The sequence below is a fragment of the Cricetulus griseus genome, chromosome 2, assembly GCF_003668045.3.
Source record: "Cricetulus griseus strain 17A/GY chromosome 2, alternate assembly CriGri-PICRH-1.0, whole genome shotgun sequence".
Taxonomy (NCBI): domain Eukaryota; kingdom Metazoa; phylum Chordata; class Mammalia; order Rodentia; family Cricetidae; genus Cricetulus; species Cricetulus griseus.
Genome location: NC_048595.1, coordinates 241,538,704 through 241,556,538, shown reverse-complemented (window position 1 = coordinate 241,556,538; position 17,835 = coordinate 241,538,704). Strand labels below are relative to the sequence as shown.

General features: G+C 38.8%; 1 long non-coding RNA gene across 10 annotated transcripts in view; it reads left to right on the top strand.

Annotated features, from left to right (window-relative positions):
• The window catches only part of LOC103162901, a 323,538-nt gene that overhangs the window by 98,700 nt on the left and 207,003 nt on the right, over positions 1–17,835 (top strand). For 2 of the 10 annotated variants that reach the window (XR_003482823.2, XR_003482825.2), the window contains exon 1: positions 1,236–9,236. The exons of 1 other annotated variant lie outside the window; for it this stretch is intronic. This is a non-coding gene — a long non-coding RNA (uncharacterized LOC103162901). Of the gene's footprint in view, positions 1–1,231; positions 9,237–17,835 lie in introns of those variants that run through there. 7 more of the 10 variants (XR_004768414.1, XR_004768413.1, XR_003482827.2 and 4 more) reach the window with 7 other exon arrangements.

Genomic DNA, 17,835 nt, shown 5'->3' with positions numbered 1-17,835 from the left:
CTCAAGTCCTTCATTACTGGCGAGTGGAAGAATGTTTCTCATCACAAACTCTGGCATGCTCTTGATGTTTCGGCCAATGTAGATATTAGGTTCCACATACTGCACAGATGATCCTTTACAGTAGTGACAGTAGGATAATTTGTTTTTAGGTCTCTAGACTCCCATCTCATTATTTCTTGAAATGATTGCACACTGTCACTCTTGAGGCTTTGTGCTTCCAGTTTTTGATTAAAAAAACCTTGTTCAATCCAAAATACTGAATGCTTAAACCATGTCATCTTCTAGTAAGGTATTATACCAACAGTCATCTACTCTATAAATATGATCCAGTACTGATGTGGCTGTCTGGCAGCACATTTGATTAGCATTTCTGAGGTGGATTGGCTATATATTGTGCCTGTTTCCTCTGAGTTGAAATATTCCTGCAACATTCAGGAAGTAAACAAAACTTCCAAGACTCACGAAGCCCTTGAAACTGATAGGATTCACAAGCACCTCCCTCCAAGTAGTGTTAGTTGTTGGAGAGAGTTGGAAAGCTACCTGCAATAAATGCTGGGAGCCCTGGGGATGCCGCTCTCATGAGATGATATTTTAATGATGGATCCGTCTTCAACTCTGTACTCCTGCAAATCACTCCTTATCACCCATACTCCTGTATGGAACTAATTGGTTCACTAAACTAGACATGAAATAAAAAAACAGAATTTAAGGCCAAAATTTGGATAGTTCCTTTAGTCTCACTGATGTCTTGCCTGGGCATGGAGAGATGTTTGCTCAGATCTCCCCAGTAGAAGTCACACAACATGTCACACAATATGTCAAGTGGAGGAAAGGTACTAAAAGGGTCCACTCCTATCCAAGTGACTACATGACAAATCTTTCCCAAAAATAGTAAGAGATGTTCTTGGATTAAGTTTGGTTGACTTAATTTCTGCAATCTATATGATGTTGATCCATAAAAAGTCATCTAAGTCTTTGGAAAGCAAGATGAAGAAATAGTTATTTCTGAAAGAATTTACTAGAGGTGGAGAAAAGCAAATGAAAGATTTAAATCCTCTTAGGGAAAACTTTGTATTATCCTGTAGCATAATCTCTTTGCTTACTACTGTTTCTTGTCTTGTTTCAGTTTTCTATTTCAAATTCTCCTAGTATAAATATTTAATATTTAACTGTATATGTGCTACAAGAAGATATTGAGTTTTAATTCTTCACAGTTTATAGTTGAGAGTAGTCTTTTATCACAATGTTAAGAGAGTAACAATTTCATGAATTTATTTTTTCTTTCAGTGTAGAATATTCCATGTCAAGAAAATATTTCTCTTAGAAGTTAAATTCAAGACTACTTTGAAAACATTTCCATTTTTCTATTTTCCATATGTCTCAAGCATAAGGATGCCCAGAATAAATTCAACCTAGGGGCCATGCTAAGAAGGCAGCAAAACTAAAGAATTTTTATGCTTGATTGGCAAATCTCAAGAGTGCTAATTTAAAAGAATGCTAATAAGCAAAGATGTATCTGCAAGTTTGGAATGCTTACCTAAATATCACAGCTTCCAGTTGGAGCAGTGAACTTGAATCTAGCTCTATTGGCATCTAGCTTCCTCTTCTTTGGTCCATATGTATCAGTCCTGGGAACACAGGTGATCAGGTCTGGCGATCCTGGATTACATGGACATCACTAGTTTGAAGAAATGGGGACACTTCACAGCCTTATTTTTGCAGATTTCATACTCTTACTGATACTAAATTCCATGAAAGGCTGTTGTGTGAGGTAGGTGCCAAAAATCACTGTAGCTACAGCCTATAAAGGTAATCAGATGTTTTTTGCTATCCAAACGATATTTTAAGAGTGGATGACAGTAATATAACTGGTTTGATACATATTGATTCACTTAATTTTTGTGACATAGTACTAGGTTAATTATGAATATTATCTCTAGTTTATAGTGGAAGAAACTTATATCAACAAAGAATTTGTCCAAAGTTGTAAATAAATGTGCAGGGCCGGGTTTCAAGTCTATTCATTTGGCTTTATGTGACTGTAACTGCCATGTTGTAATACTGTAACCTGTTCACGGGGACAGTAGGAAAGATGACATGTGCCTTATACAATGTATGGTAGGGAGTATTTTTAAGAAACAAAGTACAGAGAATTGAATGTGCTGCCTGAACCCCGACAGGGACCAAAGGAGCCACATCTCACTCTGTCTTGTTCCCTACAGTGTCATTTTTAGATGTCTTATATTCACTTCAATCCCTGTACTTTCCTTATGCATTGGCCACTGAAGTCCAATTCTACATTAGAATTTAGAAATTCACCACTCTCTGAGCTCTAATGGGTGTTACAAGGCTCAGTTTTCAGAGAGGAAGGTGGAGGGTGTGAATGCCAAGGAGAATGGCATTCTAAGAAAAAGAGGCAGAACGTTTACTGTTAAAAGGCACACTGAAAAATTTAAGGATAGCAATGGTTTTTATTAGACCTTGGTAATCAAACAGTATTGAGAGTGGTTTTGCTCCTATTGAGTAGATCCATGTCTGTCCTTTAAAACTCTGCATAAAGAATTTAAATCCACTTCTATTGATTCAGTTGAAGTCACGTGACTTACTTTGGAGAGTGAGAGGCCAGTAGTAGTATTCTGTGTCACCTATAAGCCCATGTAAAAACTGGCCTATGGTTCTTTGTGTAGTCTTCCTCTTCCTTTGCTGTGGTCCTTGATTACCAAAGTCCCGACAGATAGAATAAATATGGACTGGAGGAGGCCTTCACATTCCAATGATGGATATGTAAGATTGATAAAGAAAGTAGGCATTGCCTTTGAATCCCATTGAGATTTTCAGGTAATTTGTTTCCACATCTTGGCAAACAAGCATGTCACAAGCTAAGTTATATAAAATTGTGGCAATAACAGATAAAAATGGAGAAATATTCTTTTACTTGAAAACCCCATTCCAGTAGAGATTCTATTGAATACATGGATTCTTTTAAAAAATATATATAGTGAGATAAAACAAAACCTAACATATTGAAATTTGACAAAACAGAGGTAAAAATAAAAATTCAGAAGGTATGAGAAACAGAGACCCACTTGTTAGCATACTCAGAATCCCATAAGACACTAAACTAGAAGCTATTATATATATATACATACATATATGAATATATGTATTATATGTATGCAAAGGACTTGTAGTATAAAAAGAGACAAGAAATATATAAATAAAATAAAAATAAAAAAAATAAGAAGTCAAAATTAAAAACATAAAAAGAAAAGAAGTCCTGACATGAAGTCATGAGACAAGGAAACAACAACAGGTTCATTTCCCGTTGTTTATCTATTGCTGGGCATGCAGCCTGCTGTTAAGACTAATTTGTTTCCCCTGGGATACCATTGTAGAAGGAAGGGTTTGTTGTTGAGTTGGTGTATATGTGTCTCCTTTGGTAGTGTGCAGAGTACCTTTCTGTACGAAAGACTAGAAGAATGTAAGGCACTACATGTAGGCACTAGCTTGGCCTCTCCATGTTCAATGAGTTGTATAGATGTTGTCCTTAATAATGGGGTCTTTCTATCAGTCTGTGGAGAGCAGTATATAGTCTTGGCAATAGCCTGGATTGTTTGGGTGTTCCCATGGAACCCCTTACGCCAACCACTCCATTAAATGTAACACAATCCCAGTATTAGAAGCTTTGTTTGGTGACAAGTGATGGCCAGCAACTCAAGATGTACTGGATCACACACAATAGAAGACATGAAGAAGGTGATCTTGTAGAGAACAGAAAAGAGATCAGCAGGAGAGGTGGAGGAAAGAACATACTGGGGTGAATATGACCAAAATGTTTTCTACACACATATGAAACCGTCAAATTGAAACCATGTGTTTAACTAGTATGTACTAGTATAAGATAAGAACAACAAAAAGGAAAGTCACTAATACAGCACCAGCATATGCACGGTTTGTCTGGCCCCTGGGGATGCTCTTCTCTTTTCTTCATCTGGTGGACTAATGTGACCCTAGCTTTCCTGCATAAATTCTGAATAGGTTTGGGAAACTTGCTTTAGGTGACAGAGAATGGATGCTGTGATTTTATAAAATTACGAGCTATTCCTTATCATGCTTGGCTCAGATGGTCCAAAACATAGATTACTGATGGCCCAAGTCTTGGAGGGAGGTGGCATCACAGGGCTATTGCTTGGGGTGCAGGAAGAATGGGAAGTCTCATTCTACCAGCTTGAATGTAATTGGCTCCCATAATCTCACAGGGAGTGGTACTATTAGCAATTGTGGCTTTGTTGGAGTGGGTATGGCCTTGTTGGAAGAAGTGTGTCATTATGGGGCAGGCTTTGAGGTTTCCTATGCTCAGGATACCACCTGAGTGAGTGTCTCACTAAACTTCCTGTTGCCAGCAAGATGTGGGACTCTGAGCTCCAGCAACACATCTGCCTGCACACTGCCATACTCCCAGCCATGGTGAGAATGGATTGAAACTCTGAAACTGTAAGCCACTCCAATTAAATGTTTTCCTTATTACAGTTGCTGTGGTCATGGTGTCTCTTCACAGCAACAGAAACCCTAACTAAGACAGTAAGTAGAAGGGGAAAGACAATTAATAACAAACGAGAGAGGAAGAGCCTGGTGAAGAAAATGAGACCAAACAGATGAAAACAAAACAAAGCAGTGTTTAAAATAATCCTCTAATGGCGTCTCTAAAACAAATTTAAATCGTTATACAAAGAGTAATTTAAATGATTCATAGGAAAAGTCAAGTGAATTTATCCAATCATCAGTCAGCATGCCAAATGATGGTGTTAGAAGAATTGCACATCAAAGGGGAAAATCAAGTTATTTCACATAGCAACTGGGTTGTTATCCAAATTGAATAACCAAAATGAGGAAAAGTTATGTCCTCCACAGCCGTAAATCTACAATAGTGGGCTCTACTGCATTTTTAATTGGCAGCATCCTTCCCTTCATACGCCCAAATATGGATCCAGGAAGCGTCTCTTTAGCTGCCTGGGCATTTTTATAATGCTTATCATTATAAAACCGCAGAATCAAGGGAGGTAAAAATGGGACCACAAGAGACAAAAGCTTTTGTAAGGATTGTAAATTATATGCATTAATGTCATTAAGCCATTACAAAATTCAATTTCTATGTGGGTTTAAAGCCAATTTTTAAAGTCAACTACCTACCAATTAATGCAAAAATAAATGTGTCTGCTGTGAGAATTAGTCTTCAGCTTTGAGGAAGGTTTGTTTCAAATGTCAAGGGTTTGTCCTGATGAATACTGGGGTCAACAAACATTTGACAGCAGAAAAGGAAGTGTTTGTGAAAATGACTAAAATATGTGGTCTTTATGGAAGGCAGCTTCTTTGCAATATGCAGACTTAGAAGTGCTTACTTTTTTTTGATACTTTCCTTGAAAATTGGATGAAATACATATGACTGATAAAAAAAAAAAAAAAAAAAAACCTCTTCAATTTACCCAGGTCCTGTCCTGCAGAAACAGCTGTTTCTTTCTAGCAGACCCTGAGTTCCCCCAGGAAGCCAGGGCACTCCAGGGGTGGCTGTGGTGTTTTCTGCCCTCACTTGTCCCCTGTGTGCCAAGGTGCTAAGAGGAGGCCTTGCATTTGGGAGGAAGGGGTAAAATGGGAAGTTCTGCTACTGTCCTGCCTCCTAGATGGTATGCCATCAGCAGCTATTGTATTACAACCTAAAGAGCCCATGTTAGGCCTTACCTTAGTGTAAAGTGACAGAACAGGTCATTCCATCTCACAATTAGAAGAGTATTCAAATCAGCAGAAAGTGAGGGGCTATTTTGCTGTAGTGCATCACTGCTAACCCTTCATGGGTCAGGCAGAGAGGCCAAGGGAGTGAGTGAGACTGGCAGAGGAAGCGGAGCATCTAATGCAGTGGTTCTCACCTTCCTGAATGCTGCGACCCTTTAATAGTTTCCCAGGTGCAGTGACCCCCCAACTATACAATTATTTTGTTGCTACTTCATAACTAACTTTTTTCTGCTAGGAATTATAATGTAAATATCTGATATGCAGAATATCTGATATTCGAACCCCATGAAAGGGTCATTATACCCCCAAGGGGTCACAACCCACAGAACGAGAACCCCTGATCTGGTGACATCGGTGACTTGGGTGGAATTGACTGGTCTATGTCAGACTCCAGATTTTTATGAGAAACTGTCTGATTTTCAAATATTGGTAACAGATTTAACTTACAAATGAAACAGAAAACAAACAAGCAAGCAAGCTAACAAGAAAAAGCAACTTGAGTATTTCCAATGGAAGCAGGGTGTGAAGCAGGCACTCATGGGCTCGGGTTGCATTATTGGGTTAAGACTTTGAAATGTTGTCACATTAAAGAGAAAGAACCCCCTCCCCCCCTAACGGTTTCCAGGTTAGAAAAATGTTTGGATGGCCCTTTAAGGAGAGCTTGCTTACTCATCTGTTTTTGTTTTATACAGGTCCTGGTCCAGGTCCATCTTACTTTGGATGGAGCATTTGTTTTCAGCTGTGAATCTTTTGTCATTTAAATTGTGAATGTAGACTTTATTGTAAAGCTACCTCTAATTCCTTTTCCCGAAGCCATCTCCCACTTATTCTTAAAGATCATCAATATAAATGTTCCTGTCTCTCATTTGTTTTTCTTGTTTAGAAGGGGAAAAAGGAGATTGATTGCAAGGGTCATAAAAGTAATGATGCATTTAATGAAAGCATGTATTTTATAGATAAAATAAACTTTAAAAAATAACATGAAGCCGGTACCAAAATTAATGGAATAAAATGACCTCGAGAAAGCAATTTCTTTATACTGGGGTCATTTGTACCCTTTGCATGCTTTTATTTATTAATTTTAAATGTTTTTCAAAATTTTATTTTTATGACTTTATCCTAGTTAGTTTGGATCTCCTGTAAAACCTTAAAAATTTCAGATGGGCTTTGTCACAGTCTGAAATTTAATGTATTTATGGTTTGAGCAGCATAAAATTCTATTGCTTTGGAGAAAAATGTTTTCTTATGTTAACATACCTATTGTATGCCCTATGCAATTGGATGGCAGTGTAGGCACTGATCTCCCTGTTTTTATGTATATTGCAGTGAAGGAAACACACTAAAACAATCAAGTTGTTTTTAGTTCAAGTTAAGCTGGAGTCTGTGACTTACTAGACTCCTGAACATTGGCAGTTCCACGTGGGGAGACAGTTGTGTAGCTGTTAGAAGAGATGAGGAGCTGACTACACTTGTGTGGCTACCTCCAAATTAGCAACAGGGTGATGGAGGTTGTTAGTCACACAAGAGTTGAGTGGATAACAGGAGGCTGTGGAGCCAGAAGCTGAGGCTTGCCAGTGAGGAAGGACGCCCTTCCTCCAGGCTGCCATTAGCTGCCATTGACCAATTCTATCAGAAGTCAAAGAGAGACCAGGAAAGTGATGGGGCTATAGAAGTAACAACAAGAGAAATAGTTTCCATTGGAAATGCACATAGAGCATATTTTGTGCATAGAGCAATCAGGGTTTAATAATTCATTAGCTGCTTAGAACGAAGAAAATTGTGGAGTCAAAGATGATTTCTAGGTTTGGCATCTGTGGGTTTGGGTGGATGTGCTGCCATTCACTGAGGAGGTAAAGCCCCTAGAGGAAGCAGAGATGATCCAGAAAACAAGATTTCATTTTAGACATTACAAATTTAGGATGTTCATTGCAGTTTCTGGTGAAGATTTTGCAGAGGCTGTTGACCTTGTGAGACTAGATATGGCCAGAATTCTCAGCAGACAAAAGCTAGCACATGTGTGAGTCATGTTTCTAGTTGTTTCATTAAATATCATGTGAAAAACAATCTAAATGAAAAAGGATTTATTTTTACTCAAGTTCAAGGTACAGTCATTCATGACAGGGACATCACAGTGACAGGAACTTGAGTCTGCTGGTCACATTGCATCTGCAATGGCATCCCTCACTCAACTAGCTTCCTCAATCTTAGGCATTCCTGGATCAGGTTATGGGAGTGGCCTCATGTGGAGTCTTCCTAGTTCACATAACCTAATCAGGATAGTCCCTCACAGATGTGGCCAGACAGAGGGTAAACTAGTCTCAACAATTCCCCACAGGTGTTCTGCAAGGTGTGTCTCCTAGTATTTCCATGTCCAGTCAAGCTGACAACACGGACCATCATACCACCCAAGGAAGAACAAAGGAGAGAAGGCTGAAAGTTCAGTGGATTTCCAAAAGTTACAGGAGAGGGGGTAAAAATGGATTGGGAGGGCAGGCTGGTCAATTGGGAGGGAAATAGGGAAATCTTTTTGTCCAGAAGTTGAAAATGTTCTAAGCAGATTTCAGCATCTGGCAGTGTCAGCTAAGGAGAGGGCAGGCTATTAAGATTATTATACAGTTGAAAGGAAGCAGTTTTGATTAGGCCATGGAAGTGCCTTTTGATCAGCATCAAAACTGTTTTACTGAAGTGGTGGTAAAGGAATCCTATTGAAATGAGCACAAATACAGGGAAGGAGACAGTGATTTTGAATAACTTCTGTGGGGTTTTGAGTGGAAGGAGTGTTCTGGATTATAATCATACTCATGGTTTATTTTATTTCTCTGTGTGTATGATGTGTGTATGTGTCCCTATGGTACATGCTTGAGAGACCCAAGGAAGATGTGGGGCAGTCTGTTCTGTCACTTTCTGCCTTATGCCCCTGAGACAGGGTCTCTCATGGAACCTGGAGCATGGCTGGTAGCCAGAGAGTCTCAGAGATCATCCTGGATCTGCCCTCAACACGGATATTTTACTCCCCAAGCTTTTGCAGGACTATGATTTCGAAGCCAATATTGCATGTGCATGTCAGGCCACGCCTGATCTTTTGCATGGGCGATGGTGGTCCAAACTCAGGTCCTTATCCACTAAGCCCCTTTGTAGTCCTGCAGTGATAGTTTAACCCCTCATGACAGGCTGGGAGATCATGGCAGTTTCCTTTGAAGTTGTGAGCAAAAATGATTTCCACTTTCAATGTTACATGCAAAACATATGACAATTAGGTACAAGGGTAAAATGATGACATTCTCTCATGTTCCTGGATGTATGCCTCTGACTCCCCTGTCTGGGAAAGCTATTGGAGGCTATTTTTTTTTACAAGAGCACCAAGAAAAGAAGACACTGGGTCCAGAAGAGAAGATAGAAACAAGCAAACAAGTCCTAGGCTGTATGCTAGCTTCAGGAGAAACCACACGGTAAGGAGCAGGGAGATGGCTCTAAGGCGTTGAAAGGCTGGGCTGGGTGAGAGCTGAGAGTGGGAGGGAAGAACGGTGCTGCTACACAATCTAACATGAGTGATCAAATGAGCTGCTAAAGAACCTTAGATGCGGCAAACATGGTCAGCATATACTGTCTACATGCACAAAACCATGTATGGTTTGTATATTCAACATACGGTCATGAAGGTCCATCAAAAATGAAGTTCAAAAGCATTGAGCAGATGCATTGAGCATTTGGAAAGAGTTAGACACACGGAAGACCTAGTGAAAAATGAGGTCATTTTGTAGCTGAGAAAGTACACTATACAAGAAAGCAAAGATAACTATAGTACATCTGGCTTATGTCTGCCATGAATACTAATGATTGACTTAACTAAAAACTTTGAAATAGCTGTCTTGGGGCAATTTGGGAAGTGAAATATTGTAAAGAGGTGGAGAAAACACTCATTTCTAATAAAAGGAATAAATGGATATGTTGTCTAAAGTTGATAAACTAGGGCATAGCTTAACATTATTTAGAAAAAGTATGGTCAGCATTACAATTTATCATGAAGGACTAAGAGTTGTCCCCTATAGTATAAGAACTCAGAATGGTGGAAGCCAGGGATACATTTTATCTCAAGTCTTTATCAGCTTTGTAAATATTTTTACTTCTCAATAAAAATATTGTTTTATTTATTTATTTATTGGTCTTCTAAAACATCATGAAATGTCCTAAAAAGATAATGGTGAAATGCTGAGAAGAGTCTCACTTCTATTTTGACAGTTACTGTCTCTTTCCCCTCAGACTTTGGATTTTGGTTCTGCACTCACACAAATACAATTCTTTAGCTTTATTTAACAAGAGATGGAGATTCTTCATTGTTTCATCTCTGCAGCACCTATGATCACTCATTTTTTATTTTGTCAAATTAGTTGAATACCAAATTATTTTAAGTTGTAAACAAGGCATATATACATTTTTCACTAAGACAGATGTATGTTATTATTTGGAATTTTCTGGCCACTTCTTTCTTAGTTTTTGTCTAAGTAACTTGAAGGCAATTTGAACAACTTACCTCATTTCACCAGTGGAATGATTTAGTGGTCTGGGGTGTATTTGGTGGATAAACTTCCAGGGGGTCATAAATGTTCATACTGAGTTGTGTGCTGCCTGGTTTATAGTAGAAACAAATGTTTGAGAATGCCCAACCTCAGATTCCTTAGGAAAAGGCAGTATTTTCATGTGTTATATTGTTGCTTTCCAGTGCTTTCATGACAAATTTGTCTATCAGTCTAAACTGTTCACATGTCTCTTTCCAAGGGCATTTGATGATGTTAGCAGGTATGTTCACAGCTCTTCATTAGGACAAGGCTGTCTTGAGCTAAACAGTCTTCATATTCCCCTGGGAATCTACAGATATATGACTGTTCCATGATGGTGATGGTATATTTACTCATTCACTATGTAATTATTTATTGACTGCCATTTCTGTGCTTGGCTCTATCCTACTTGGGGTTATAGGGAATGAAGCTAAATATGCTCTAGTCTAGAAAAGAAATAAGTCATATACAAGGAATACCAAAGTCAGACTTCAGAAGGATTGTAAAGGGAGAACATGACTTCTAGGCCAACATAATAAATCTTCTGTAGTAGAGTTTCATGTTTCAGGTAGCTCATAGCTGGGCAGAGAACATATTTCTGTTAAGGAGTCCTTCAGACTTCACACCTCCATATTGGTTGCCTATTATCTAAAGCAAATGGAAAATTCAATAATTCAAGTCATTTGGATTTTTAAAAAGCACAGTGATATTAGTCACGAGAACTATCTTTGGTGGCTTTGCATTTAACATCTATTTCTCCTTTCTCAACTCTAGCACTGGTCTAGTCAGAGTTCTAGAAACTTCTGTGTCTGTATCCATGAAGTGTCAGCTCTGGGTAGAAATGCTTTCACAGACTCAATATTTCACCCATGTCTTTAAGTATTTTCAAACTGTGCACAGGGGACACTATATACCTTTTTTTTTAAATAAACCTAGAGTTGAGGGATAGTGATTAATAGTTGGTTTTTACATCTCTAAAATTTAAGGTGGCAGATTTATTACAATTTAAAATTCTTTTTTAATACCTAGCCTACAGTCACTGCCATTCAAGTTTTTGTTAAATGAATGGATGGACTAATAAAAAGTAATAAATATTTCTGCATAAGTATTGGTTGATGGTAGGTTATAGCAATAATCTCTAATTAATTCATTTGATAGTCAATCTTTGTGTTGCAAAAGTCTTTAACAAACTCTTAAACATTTTTACATTTATTTACTTATTTACTCTGTGGTGTGTGTGTGTGTGTGTGTGTGTGTGTGTGTGTGTGTGTGAGTATGCACATGCCATGGCACTGGCATAAAGGTCAGGGACAGCTTGTAGGAGTTGGTTTTCTCTTTTTACCATGTGGATCATAGGGCTAGGACTCATGGCATCAGGGTTCATGGTAATCACCTTTACTCCCTGAGCCTTCTCAACAGTCCAATAAAACAAATGTTTACAAATCATTACAGCTTTCTTATTGCCTTCTCTCAGTCCATAAGCACAGCTGCACTCCTTACCACCTCTTTTCCTCTCTCCACCCCAAATGTGCACTTATGCACATAAGTGGTCATATTTCTTGTTGGAAGCAGAGTGAGTAATAAACAGGTACAGGAACTCAGGTGGAGCCAGGCTGACATGCACCTTTAATTTTTATATTCACCTATTTATTGTGCCAAGAGATTGGTTTAGAAAGGCTTTCAGCTGTTTTAAGTACACACATTTAATAAGCCACATTGAAACTTACAAATAGTTTTGAGACCAATACCAATTTGCTCTTCTTTATATGTGGGGAATTCTATTATTGGCCATAAGTGTTGTGCAGGTTATTTCAACAATAAAATGACATCATATATTCCATGATGCTGTATTTTCAGCCAATATTTACTTGGTTTCTCCTGCCTACCTCATAAATAGAAACAGCTAGGCTGATAATAAAATATGTAGATATCTTAAGCATGGAGATTGCAGCCGTATTCCCATTTAAGCTCAAGCAATTAATGCCTTTGCTTTCTTGCTCATGTACTGTGTGCAAAGGCTGTTCTCACATGCACAGCCTTTGCATGTGAAGCCTTCTCTTCTTCCTGTGTTCCCCTTCTTCAAATATGAGTTCCTTCAGATTTAGTAATTAAATTCTAATTGTTTCAGTTCTAGAATTCTTAAAGTGCCTCAGTTAAGCCAACCATCTTGTCAACCTCATGTTGACAGAGGCGATAAATTTCAGGTGGGGATTCTGGGTCTTGGGATGCTTTTCTGATGTGACATGTTTCTTACCATGTAGAAGCTGAGCCTCAACATAAATGCTTACCATCCATTAACAACTCCAGTAAGTTCACAAGGGTGTTTCTACAATGCAAAGCTAGCAAATAAAAACAAGATCTTAAAGCATCCTTCCCTTGAACTGTGAGGTAGGTTTTTTGGAAACATAAGCAAATGTGCCCTTTTAGAATTCTGGGATTTTAGATTTGCAGGTTCAAACACTTTGTTCTTTGACTTCAACCATATTATCTTATGATTTTTAGTTGGTTTTATTATTTGTCTTGAACAATGTTGACCTATGTTTTGGAAGTATAGGCAGGTAGAAACTTCAGGAAAAAATCCTTTCCTAGGAATTGAATTAGAAGTTTAAAGCTAACAAATGAAAGATTTGCTCCCCAAGCTTCTTAGAGATTTGAGGTATGAATAATTTTCAGAGTTAAATAATCCAGTAAGGGAGATCATCTAGTTTATCTCTGTCTAGTCCATCTTCTGGGAAAATCACGGTAACTGCTTTTCCTTACTTTATTGGGTTCAGGCGACCATGTGAAAAGCTGTATAATCACCGAGTAAATATTGACCCTGCAATTAGAGGTAAAGTATTATGTTATGACAAAGTAAATACCAAATATATTATTTCTGCTTCCTGAACTATTATCTCCTGGTTATGTGCCAGCATTGAAAATCAAATAATGATTATAATGTCTTTCAATATTATTTCTGATTATTATACTTTTTATAAGAGTTATAGAGCAAGTAATGTTTTCTAAATCACTGTTATTTTTTGTGTCAGTTTAATTTGGTGTTCCGTGTAATTTCTTACATGGATAAGCAAAATAGTACTCTCCATAATACCCTGGAGCTTTAAAAAGACTTTTGCATTTACTTCCTATCAGGAGGGAACAAAATGATTGTTTCCCCAAATTTAAAAGCCTAAGACTGAGAAGTAGTTCCTGAGCTTATGGGGTTGAACCTGCCAGGTGGAGGTCTATGCACCATTTCCTGATTCCTTGGCTAGTTATATTACTACTTGATCATCAGCCACTTGCAGCAAATGTGTGGAGATTAACCAGTATGTGTCAGGCCTTGTGCTAAGGGGCAGGAGAGCTGCTATAGCTTTGGGCACAGTATTCTTCATGAAGAGAAGGCAGAAGAACTGGTAGGTTAATTGCCAGCCTATTTTGAAGATCCAAAAGAATGTAGGATAGGTAAAGCACCTGGAAAAGAAAGACAGAAATGCCATGAAGAATATTTCATAGGAGGACTTCTGGTCATTCATCATTCTTACTGCCTCTTTCTCAGCAGAATTATTAATTATGTATAAGGGTAGTGCTAGCCAAATAGGAGTTTATTGACCTCAGGCAATGAAAGGTACAGAAGTCTGGTGAGCAGAGTAATATACCTCCACAGTGTAACCGCAGACAGGGCTCTCCTCATATCTAGTTTTATCAGCTTTTCTGATATTGGAGGAAGACTTGGGGCTACTGAGATATTATCTACTACTAAGTCCTGGCTCATTCCAGCCATTGCTTTTGCACATAGGCAGAAATCCATGTTTTGGGACTCCGTGAAGCTAGGTTATCAGGATTTGGGAAGCTATGCTTTAACAATATGGTCTTTCACTCTGTTCCTTTTGGGAATCAGGGAGATGTACCTTGCCTCACCCCTCTCTTAAGGACATGGCTGAAAGTAGCAAGAAGGAACTGATAATTGCCAACTTTATAGAGAACTGTTTTTCATATCTTAAGGCACCAGCATAGTGGGTGCCTGATGCTCCATATTCTGCATCTAGTTAGGTGTGTACTGGCCAAATTGTGTACTGGTGTATTTTAGTGGTCATCAGATTTTAAAGATTTCACTGAGATACTTTCATAATTCCAATGAAAAGGAGAGAGAATGAACAAGAATGCTCCCCCAATACTAGCCAGAATGAGGTTGCTAGAAGGTTCTAAGAAAACAGGAGATGGCATAGGTGTCAATAATTTAGTATTTGATTTAGAAGCACTCTGTCTGGACCATTTTATTACATTTCAGTGCTCCTGGTAGGTCACACATGGAATATACACTCTATTAAGACTTTAGACTAAACGTTAGGGATCTGAAGATGTGAGCAATGTATGTGTTAGGGGTAGGTGGGTAATAGGAGCAGTGGCAGAGTGAGGGCATATACCTATGTTCTGGAGTCATCAGAGACATTATCCAGGACTCAGCATCCCAGAAGTGCTTGTGAAAACTGTGATGACTGGACAGTGTGATAGTGACAGTTGAATCTGGCGAGAATTATGGACATTTTTGTCGATGCTCTGGTTGTTACGATTCTGCTGCAGCTATTGGTAAAGAAATAGGAAACTATGAGTGAACAACCCACGTGGAGCTTTATTGACAAGAGAGTGGGGGGAGATGGGGTTGGATTGTCAGCTAATCCAAGGAGAGATGGCAGGGGGGGAGGCTGAACCTTGTAAAGGGAAGACCTCACAGGTGCACTGAGGTTTCATGCATGCACAGAGTCCTCACACAGGCTGTAATGCGTGGTGGGTGATGTGGTGATGACATAGCACAATCTCTGTGCGTGCCTGCCCATCATTAGGGAGCAGGATCAGCCAGGTGTACATCCTAACACTGGTCACATTGCTTGGCCTTCTCATTCTTCCTTGGGCATCATTTAATGAATCCAGACTCAAAGTAACCAGTTATTAATTGGGCTTCTTTAGTTTAGCATTATGATTGATTCAGAAGGACTCATGTAATTTGATGACTGATTGAATGCAAAAAGAGAGAAGCAAAATATGACTTTATTGTAAGGCCAGGTAACTGAAGAAATGACAGCATCTTTAAGGTCTAATAGAGTTTAACATAGGACCAAAGTCAGCAAGCTGAACATGAAGTATTCTGAAACATTCCAAGGGAACCATCTACAAGACTGGTAATGACAGAGTCAGACGCCTACAAGAGAAGTGTGGTTAAGAATACAAGAGACCCAAGCTAGACAAAATCCAAAGGATTTCAACTGGGTTGTAAGCTTGAGGAGCATGACAATGGTGTTTAGCGTAGATGATTTCCATCTCATTAAAGACACAGACAGTAGAAGATGCTTCTGATAAAGATGCAGATGAGTGAATGCATTCTATTCCCTGGTATTTCCATTTCTTTTTGGAGTTGAGTGTACTACTCAGTGTTCAGCATAGCTCTCATGGAAAAATGAAATTATCCAAGTTAAAGAAGACCAGGACTGCATCCTTCCTATTTCTATGCTGCTAGGCTGACAGAGATCTCATTCGAAGTGCTAGGGTCTACCCACCCTCATCCAAGGTGACCTTGAGTGTGCCACACTAATATACTGTCATGTTCTGTTTCAAATGCATCACTGAGCCTCCAGCAAGCCTGGCTCTGGCCCATCAGAGGGGTCTAAGCATTCTGTTCAGCAGAAGTAAACAGATATCCTGACACTAGGAGATAAGGCTGCCGTAATCTGCTTAGGACCTTGTTGAAGCATTAAAGTTCAATTAATTATGAAGAGCACGAGAGCCAGAGCAAAGAGCATCTCTATTAAGCTGGCTTGGGCAGCACAAAAGAGAGAGCTGCAGTGACCCCAGAGTTTATTTGTTGGGGATCATCATTTTTCACTTTGATTCACTAGTGGCAGATCTACCAGCCTGCTACAATTTGCCCAAAGTGATAACTTCTAGACTAGATATAATGCCAGGTGTAAAATGTGAAAGCAGGCAGCTAAGAGTATATTCTGAGCTATCCAGCTGTGGTGGGGTGAGGGGCTAAGTAGATACATCGCAAACTTTTTGGGTGAAATACCTAGACTTAGTATAGTAAGATTTCATCTTTGCATAATGTTAGTATACTGTCCAGGGATTTTTCTTGATTTAATTCCCCCGAGAAATGCTTGCAGGTTTCCTATCAGCAGAGTGAATTTGAATTGGGTTTCACATTTTGACAAGAATGAAAGAGTTTGGCTATGTATTTATAGTCTGAGCTTACTTCTAGGCTGCATTCTTTGCAGTTTTGTGGGGACACTGGGAAATGATGTAGACCATTTCTATGAGAGGTCTTGGGGCCTCTCATAATGCACCCCTGTGTTTATGGAAGGATTCTGGTTTCTAAATACTGTGAAAGGCTACTCACATAGCAAGAATATCTGCACTGCCCTGTTTTATTGGGAAGAAAAAAATTTCTTTTGTGCTGAGCCACTGAGATATTTGTGTTTAAGTGTCATCTTAAGTGAAGCAGACTTCTGCAAAAATATCAACAATTTAAGGCTTTCTTTGTATTTACCTCAACTCTGTGAAGTTCATTCAGTGTTTGGTAAATCACAGCACTCTAGTGACAAATCTAATTAATCACCTCCAGCTCCTGTGGTCAGAACTGTTTACATTCTTTGCTGAGTGTTGGGCTCCATGTCTCAGCAAAGTATTTTCTTTATCTTCAGGTCTGTTAGTCACTTGGACTTAATTTCATTGCATGGGAAAATAAGGAGTAGATGTTTAATTGGGAGCTTTACGCACCTGTATAAAACTTTTTATACTTCAAGTTTACTCAAGGGTGGTACACAGAGCTAAAGGTCATATGTTGACTGGCTGAAGCAAAATTGTCAGTATATAACTGCCATCACCTTACAGAGTTCCACAAAGCTGTCATCCTATCATACAGTACAATGAGACTGTAAAAGTACCTTTCTGAAGATAGTCCATATGAACACACCTTTGAACTCTGATTTCCAAACTTAGTTTTAGAAAACTAATGGCATTGGTCCATATATCCATGAAACTAGAGATTGACAACCATTTTCTGTAATGGGCCATATTGTCTTTTCAATTCTGTGGACCAAATGGTCTTAGTGAAATCTGTTTGACTTTGTCCTGCTCTGGGAAGCCATTGACAGGAAGAAAGCAAATAGGTGTGGTTATGCTAAAAACATTTTATTTTTTAAAGGAAGTAGTAAACTTAGTGTGTGAAGACATGAAGTAGATTTATGTCTGAATTGAGCCAAATAATGAAGAGGCCAGCACCAAAGTATATTTCTTTTATTGCTTGGTATCTAGTTTACTAGACTGTGCTTGGGTAGTATGTAACTCAGATCGCCTGGACAGATATATTAGTAAGATACACAATTTGTATCTGTTTTCTGACCCTCAGTAAAGCAGTAGGTAGAGCAGTTACATCTGCGTTGAGTAGGTGATGGAGTTACTGTCTGGATTGAGTGTCATGTATCTTGTACTGCAGTATAAGGAGCTAAACTCCCATACC